General features: G+C 40.3%; 1 protein-coding gene and 1 pseudogene across 1 annotated transcript in view; both read right to left on the bottom strand.

The window, feature by feature from the left end:
* Positions 1-8,851, bottom strand: part of PPM1E (protein phosphatase, Mg2+/Mn2+ dependent 1E) — a 266,871-nt gene that overhangs the window by 158,967 nt on the left and 99,053 nt on the right. The gene's annotated exons all lie outside the window — the stretch shown is intronic.
* LOC119472873 lies at positions 3,914-4,014 on the bottom strand (annotated as a pseudogene).

Below are 8,851 nucleotides of genomic sequence, written 5' to 3'. Positions count from 1 at the left end.
TTCTAAATTTTTTTTTTTTAAACAGAGTTTTTGTTCCTTTTGCCCAGGTTGGATGCAATGGCATGATCTTGGCTCACTGCAATCTCCGCCTCCCAGGTTCACTCCCAAGTAGCTGGGATTACAGGCACATACCACCACGCCTGGCTAATTTTGTATTTTGAGTAGAGACGAGGTTTCACCATGTTGGTCAGGCTGGTCTCAAACTCCTGACCTCAAGTGTTCCACTGCCTCGGTCTCCCAAAGTCCTAGTAGTATAGGCGTGAGCCATCGTGTCCAGCCAACAGTTTTTGATTTACAAATTGAGCAGATAGCATAGCATTTTCATATACCTCTCAATGCACACACATTTTCCATTTTCCCTTATTATTAACAGCTTATATTAGTATGGCTCACTTATTACAGTTAATGAACGAATACTGAAAAGTTATTAACTGGTTCATAGTTTGATTTCCTTAGTTTCTACCTAACGTCCTTTTTCTGTTCCAATACCCATTCAGGATGCCACTGTATTACATTTAATTGTCAAATCTCCTTAGATATCTCTCAGCTGTGATTTTTTTCCTCAGACTTTTTCTTTTTGAGGATCTTGACAGTTTTGAAGAGTTCCAGTCAGGTACACTGTAGGATGGCGCTCTATTAGAATTTGTTTTTCTCGGTGCGGGAATGGTGGCTAACACCTGTAGTCCCAACACTTTGGGAGGCCGAGGTGAGTGGATCAGTTAAGGTCAGGAGTTTGAGACCAGCCTAGCCAACATAGGAAACTCTATCTCTATTAAAACTACAAAAATTGGCCAGGCACAATGGTTCATGCCTATAATCCCAGCACTTCAGGAGGCTGAGGAGGGTGGATCACGAGGTCAGGAGTCTAAGACCAGCCTGGCCAATATGGTGAAACCCTGTCTCTACTAAAAAAAAATACAAAAATTACCCAGGTGTAGTGGCACGCACCTGTAGTCCCGGCTACTCAGGAAGCTTAGGCAGGAGAGAATCCCTTGAACCCAGGAAGCGGAGGTTGTAGTGAGCTGAGATTGTGCCACTGCATTCCTGCCTGGGCAACAGAGGGAGACTCCATCTCAAAAAAAAAAAAAAAAAAAAAAAAAATTAGCTGGTCTCAGTGGCATGCACCTCTAATCCCAACTACTCAGGAGGCTGAGGCAGAAAAATTGCTTGAACCTGGGAGCTGGAGGCTGTAGTCAAGATTGAGCAACTGCACTGCACTCCAGTCTGGGCAACAGAACAAGACTCCACCTCAGGAAAAAAAAAGAATTTGTCTCCCAGTTTGTGACTTATCTTCACTCCCTTTCCTGTGTCTTTCCTAGAACACAACTTTAAAGTCAATTTTATCAATGTTTTTCTTCCATTAATCATGCTCTTTGAGTTGTTTCTACAATTCATGGCCAAATTAAAGGTCACTAGATTTCTCCTATGTTATCTTCTAGAAATCTTATAAGTTATGCATTGTACATTCATGTATATGATCCATTTTAAGTTAATTTTTGTGAAAGGTATAAGATCTATGTGTAGATTCTACAGGACTCTCTTAACTGAATGGCTTCAAAGATTTATTAACATGTTATTGTCAGTGATCATCACCTTCTCTGGGACAGTCTAGGAGTCCTGGCTGGAGACAAGGCAGAGTCAAGACTAGCTTCTCAAATGCTGCCAACTTTTATATGCAGCACACTACATTGTCTAAATTAGCAAATGTGTAGCACATATAATTTATAAAAGCTTGGCCGGGCGCGGTGGCTCAAGCCTGTAATCCCAGCACTTTGGGAGGCCAAGGCGGGTGGATCAGGAGGTCAAGAGATCGAGACCATCCTGGTCAACACGGTGAAACCCCGTCTCTACTAAAAATACAAAAAATTAGCTGGGCATGGTGGCGTGTGCCTGTAATCCCAGCTACTCAGGAGGCTGAGGCAGGAGAATTGCCTGAACCCAGGAGGCGGAGGTTGCAGTGAGCCGAGATCGCGCCATTGCACTCCAGCCTGGGTAACAAGAGCGAAACTCCGTCCCAAAAAAAAAAAATAAAAAATAAATAAATAAATAAATAAATAAAAGCTTCATCGGTTGGGCGCAGTGGCTCATGTCTGCAATCCTGGCACTTTGGGAGGCCAAGACAGGTGGATCACAAGGTAAGGAGTTCAAGACCAGCCCGGCCAACATAGTGAAACCCCCTAAAAATACAAAAAAATAGCAGGATGTGGTAGCGGGCACCTATAATCCCAGCTACTTGGGAGGCTTAGGCAGGAGAATTGCTTGAACCCAGGAGACAGAGGTTACAGTGAGCGGAGATGGTGCCACTGAACCCAGCCTGGGTGACAGTGCAAGACTCCATCTAAAAAAAAAATAATTGTCTCATGATTTTAACAGAATTTCTGAAGGTCTTTTAAACAATTCCTTAACATAAATTAAAAGTCCAATAAATGTTTCTGAGTAATCTTAAACAGAAATAAAATCAGTTTGTAACTATTAGGGATAATGAAAGATTTAGAGTGTGTGTGTGTGTGTGTGTGTGTGTGTGTGTGTGTGTGTGCATGCATGTGTATGCGTGTGTGTGTGTGCGTGCATGTTGTGTATTTATTCTCATTCTCTCACAGTTGCATATCCTGGTAATACTTTTTGTTTCTTGGGTTTTCTTTTCATTTTCTTGAGACAGAGTCTCAATCTGTCACCAGGCTGGAGTGTGCAATGAAGTGATCTTGGCTCACTGCAACCTTCAGCTCCCAGGTTCAAGCAATTCTCCTGCCTCAGCCTCCTGAGTAGCTGGACTACAGGTGTGCACCACATGCCCAGCTAGTTTTTGTATTTTTAATAGAGACGGGGTTTCACCATGTTGGCCAGGATGGTCTCCATCTTTAGACTTCGTGATCCACCCACCTTAGCCTCCCAAAGTGCTGGGATTACAGGCGTGAGCCATTGCGCCCAGCCCTGCTTTTTTCAGGGACAGGGTTTCACTCTGTTGCCCAGGCTGGCACTATCACGGCCCACTGTAACGTCCAATACCTGGGCTCAAGTGATCCTTCCCACCTCAGCCTCTGGAGTAGCTACGACTACAGGTATGCGCCAACAAACCCAGTTGATTCTTAAATTTTTTTATAAAGATAGGATCTCGGGCCAGGTGCAGTGGCTTACGCCTGTAATCCCAGCACTTTGGACAGCCGAGGCAGGCAGATCACGAGGTCAAGCAATCGAGACCATCCTGACCAACAGGGTGAAACCCCATCTCTACTAAAATACAAAAATTAGCTGGGTGTGGTGGCGCACGCCTGTAGTCCCAGCTACTTGGGAGGCTGAGGCAGGAGAATTGCTTGAACCCGGGAAGCAGAGGTTGCAGTGAGCCGAGATTGTGCCACTGCACTCCAGCCTCGCACCTGGCAACAGGGCAAGACTCTGTCTTCTCCCCCTCCACCCCCCCCCCAAAAGAAAAAGACAGAATCTCACTCTGTTGCTCAGGCTGGTCTTGAACTTCTGGCCTCATTAAATCCTCATGCCTTGGTCTCCCAAAGTGTGGGGATTACAGGTGTGAGCCACCACGCCAGCCCCCCTGGGAATTCTTTGATTTAGATAAAAAGAAGGCAATGATGAACTACATTAATCTTAATGTTATAAATGGTTCATTTTTACCTGAAAGAATTTGAATCTGGGTAACATAAAAGATAAAGTTAGTAGTCTTAGACCAATTATTGTCATTTTTGAGCAACAATATATATCCAACACTTAAAAAACAGGAGCAGCTAGAGTATATCAGGATGGCTTTGCTTTGGGCAGCATAGTATAGTGGTTAAGATCATGTTAGAGATTCTAAAGCTACACCTGGGTTTGAATCCTAGCTCTACCATTTTCTAATTTTGTAACCTTAGGCAATGAATTACCTGACTGTTCTAAGTCTCAGTTTCCCCATTTGTTTTTTTAAATTATAAGATGTAATATTTGAGTATCATCCTTGTGCAGGGAACATGATAGTCTTCTCTGTATCATTCCAATTTTAGTGTATGTGCTGCTGAAGTGAACGTCCCATTTGTTTTTGTTTTGTTTTGTTGTTTGAGACAGGATCTTGTTCTGTTACCCAGGCTGGAGTGCAGTAGCATGATCATAGCTCACTGCAGCCTCAAAACTCTTGGACTCAAGCAATCCTCTTGCCTCAGCCTCCTGAGTAGCTGGGACTGCAGGCATGCACCACCATGCATGGCTCATTACAAAAATTTTTTTTGTAGAGATAAAGGTCTCACTATATTGCCTGGGCTAGTCTTGAACTCCTGGGCTCAAGCAATGCTCCTACCTCTGCCTCCTAAATGCTGGAATTAACAGGTGTAAGCCACTGTACCCAGTCAAAAATATACGTTTTAATAAAATACAAAACTACAGTGGGAAGGCCCAACAATATCATGAGTAATAAAATTTCCCAGACCATTTACAGTAACACTAAAAAATTTAAAACTTGGGTATAAATCTAACAAAACATGCACAGGATCTGTGTGCTAAAAACTACAAAATACTGATAAATTTGTTTTTTTGTTGTTTGAGACAGGGTCTTGCTTTGTCACCCAAGCTAAAATGCAGTGGTACAATCATGGCTTACTATAGTCTTGACCTCCTGGGCTCAATCACCTCGCCTCAGCCTCCCCAGTAGCTGGGACTATAGGCATGCACCACCACAGCTGGCGAATTTTTCTATTTTTTGTAGAGATGGAGTCTCACTGTGTTGCTGAGACTGGTCTTGAACTCCTGTGCTCAAGCAATCCTCCCACCTCAGCCTCTCAAAGTGCTGGGATTACAGGCATGAGTCACTGCATCAGGCCAAAAAAAAGTCTTAATGACCTAAATACTGGAGAGATGTAGCATGCTCATGGATTGGGAGACTTGACAAAGTAAAGATGTGAGTTCTCTCAAAATTGACCTGCAGTTGGTTTAATGCAATTCCTATCAAAATCCTAACAGATTTTTACATATGAACAAGCTGATTCTAAAATCTATATGGAAAGACAAAGGAATTAGAATAGCTAAAAGAATTTTGAAAAAAGAATAAAATAAGGATAATCACATTAGCTTTTTAAAGACATTACATAGACACAACAGTGAAATGGTCACATTGGGAGACATATAAACACATATATGAATAGAACAGAAAAAGAGTAAAAAAATAGACTCACACATGTATAGACAACTAACTTTTGACAAAGGTATAAAAGCAATTTAATGAAGCAAGGATAGTCCTTTTAACAAATGATGTTGGGACAACTGGTCTCCTGTAGGTGACAAAATAGACCTTGACATAAACCTCACAAGTTATACTAAAATTAACAAACTTCAAATGCATAATTTTATCAAATGTTGAACTATAAGACTCTTAGAAAAAAAAAGAGAAATTCTGTGTGACCTAAATTTAGGGAAAATGTTCTTTGATATGACACCAAAAGTAAAATCCATTAAAAAGTTAATAAATTACACTTCATCATAATTAAAAATTTTGCTCTGTGAAATACATTAAGAAAATGAGAAAAGCAGCCACAGATTGGGAGAAAATATTTGCAAATCACATATATTTGACAAAGAATTTATATCTAGAACAAATAAGGAAATCTCTAACTTCAACTCTAAGTAAGCAGTCCAATTAAAAAGTGGGCAAACTAGTCAACAATGCAATCCCATTTATAAGAGTCATATCCTCCACTCCACCAAAACAAAACAAAACAAAACAAACAACAACAATGAAAGCAACCTAGGAATATATCTAAGCAAGGAGGGGAAATACCTCTACAAGAACCACAAAACACTTCCAAATGGGCAAAAGACATGAACAGACACTTCTCAAAAGAAGACAAACAAGTGGCCAATAAACGTGAAAAAATGCTCCACATCACTAATCATCAGAGAAATGTAAATCAAAATCACAATGAGATTCCATCTCACATCAGTCAGATGTCAGAATGGCTATTATTAAAAAGTCAGAAAACAACAGATGTTGGCAAGGCTGTGGAGAAAAGGGAACACTTACACACTGTTGGTGAGAATGCAAATTAGCTCAGCCACTATGGAAAGCAATTTGATGATTTCTCAAAGAACTTAAAACAGAACTACCATTTGTCCCAGGAATCCCATTACTGGATATATATCCAAAAGAAAACAAATAATTCTATCAAAAAGACACATACACTTGCATGCTTATCGCAGCACTATTCACAATAGCAAAGACATGGAATCAACCGAGATGCACATCAAATGTGGCCTCGATAATGAAAATGTGGCGGACATACCATGAAATACTAAACCGCCATAAAAAAAAAAGAACAAAATCAGGTCCAATGCAGCAACACAGGTGCAGCTGGAGTCCATTATCCTAAGTGAATTAATGCAAGAACAGAAAGCTAAATACCACATGTTCTCATTTATAAGTGAGAGCTAAATTTGGGGTATTCATGGGCATAAAGATGGCAATAATAGTAACCGGAGACTTCTTAACGGGGGCGATGAGGTAACTGCTGAAAAACTATTGGGTTTTAAAAGCACATACTGGATAATTCCACTTATATAACATTCTCAAAGTGACACAATATAGTGATGGAGAACAGATCAGTGGTTGCCAGGGATTAGGATTGGGGTGTGACTGTACAGGGTTAGCACATGGGAGTTTCTTTGGAAGTTCTATATCCCAATTGTGGTAATGGTCATATGAATTCATAGGTGTGACAAAATCCTGTAGAACTACATATACCCGCACCACCAAACTTTTTTTTTTTTGAGACAAAGTCTTACTCTGTCTCCTATGCTGGAGTGCAGCGGTACGATCTTGGCTCACTGCTACCTCCACCTCCCAGGTTTAGGCAATTCTCCTGCCTTAGCCTCCTGAGCAGCTGGGATTACAGGCGTGAGCCACCACATCCAGTTAATTTTTGTATTTTTAGTAGAGACGGGGTTTCACGATGTTGGTCAGGCTGGTCTCGAACTCCTGGCCTCGTGATCCACCTGCCTCAGCCTCCCAAAGTGCTGGGATTACAGGCGTGAGCCACTGCACCCAGCCATTTTTTAAGGATTGTAGGTTAAAACTGGTGAAATCTTGGGAGGCTGAGGCAGGTGGATCACTTGAGGTTGGGAGTTGAAGACTGGTCTGACCAACATGGTAAAACCCCGTTTCTACTAAAAAAAAAAAAAAAAAAAAAAAAAAAAAAAAAAAAAAAATTAGTGGTAGCCAGGAGTGGTGACACATGCCTGTAGTCCTAGCTACTCGGATGGCTGAGGCAGGAGAATCGCTTGGACCCAGGAGGTGGAGGTTGCAGTGAGCAGAGATTGCACCACTGCACTCCAGCCTGGGTGACAGAGTGAGACGCCACCTCAAAAAACAAACAAAAGCCTAGTGAAATCCAAATAAGGTCAGTATTTTAGTTAATAAATAATATTATATCAATGTCAGTTTTCTGATTTTGATAATTATTCTATGGTTATGTAAGATGTCATTGGGGGAAGCTAGGTGAAGAGTACATGTGAACTCTCTGTATTATTTTTGCAACTTCTAGATGAGTCTAAAAATATTTCAAAATTAAAGTTTAAAAATTCCTGTTATGTTATTATGCAGAACATCTTAATTCTCAACCTACACTCCAGATTATTTTTTAAAAGGAGTACCAATTGTTCTAATTTAAAAACAAAACAAAACCAAATCACTGTATGTTTCAGGTTTCTCTCTCTACATATAGAAGTAGTAGAAGCTTTACATTTTTTCTTTAATTTCGAGCAGATAAAATTCTGAGAAACTTCTCCCTTTACAGAACATACCAGGAGTGCTGGGTTTATTATTTTTTTTAATCAAACAATATCTCAAAAGAAAATGATAATAATTTATTCTAGTCTGTGCTGGTTAGATCCTACCTGGAATACTGCTCTCAATTCTAGGTATCATTCTTTAAGAACAGTTAATTCAGAAATGAATGACCTGGATAGTGAAGAAATTTAAAACAATATTTTCTGAGGATCAAATAGAGGAACTAGATTATGTCTACTCTAGAGAAGAAAAAATACTGAAATTCTAATACTGTGTTTAAGTCTACAAAAGGTTACCATGTGGAAGGCAACAGATTTATCTGGAATACTCTAAGGTGCAGAAATAGGATCAATAGTCCTACAGAGACAGACTTTCACTCAAGATAAGCAGACACTAAAAAACAGTGCTTCCCAAAGAGGAAATGAGCTGCCTTAGAACACAGTGCCTATCACAGAAAAAATAAAAGCACTGGCAATAATGTTGGCCTTTCAGGACTTCTGAATTAAAATAGCAGGTTACACACATCCATTTATCTCAGAAACCTCCTGAAATGTGAAATTAAAATAACAAAAAGACATGGAAGAAATGATAGTAGACAAAAAAGATTAACAAATATTTGAAAGCAAGAAAGGGAATGAAGGAGTAGCAACCTTCACATAGCAGGACAGAGAAAGCTGAGTCCAAACTATCCAGTGGGGGATGACACCAAGAATCTAGCTGGTTCCCATCAAAGGAATCTAAGGAACTGGAGATACCAGCTATCTCAGACAGCAGGTATAAGAAATGTTGGAAACATTGCAATTAACTGAAATTATACAGAATAAATACCTAAGATACTCTTCTTCCAACCTCCCATGCAACCAAACAAGCGCACCTCCCTCACACTGGTAGGAGAGAAAATATTTTCTGATTAATTGAACCAGGACAGCCTTATATTCAAAGACACAAGGTATATAGTGAGGGACTGAGGTAAATCACCTTACTGAAATTAAGAATACTATGTGAAAAATTATATACAAACAGCTGTATTCCCTTGCTTAGTTCCCAAAATGCTGGCTAAAGAGAAGAGTCTAGGCTGGGTGCAGTGGCTCA

The sequence above is a fragment of the Cebus imitator genome, unplaced genomic scaffold (assembly GCF_001604975.1).
Source record: "Cebus imitator isolate Cc_AM_T3 unplaced genomic scaffold, Cebus_imitator-1.0 Scaffold121, whole genome shotgun sequence".
Classification (NCBI taxonomy): Eukaryota; Metazoa; Chordata; class Mammalia; order Primates; family Cebidae; genus Cebus; species Cebus imitator.
Note: the sequence above shows the minus strand (reverse complement) of the source record. Positions and strands in the feature narration are given on the sequence as shown.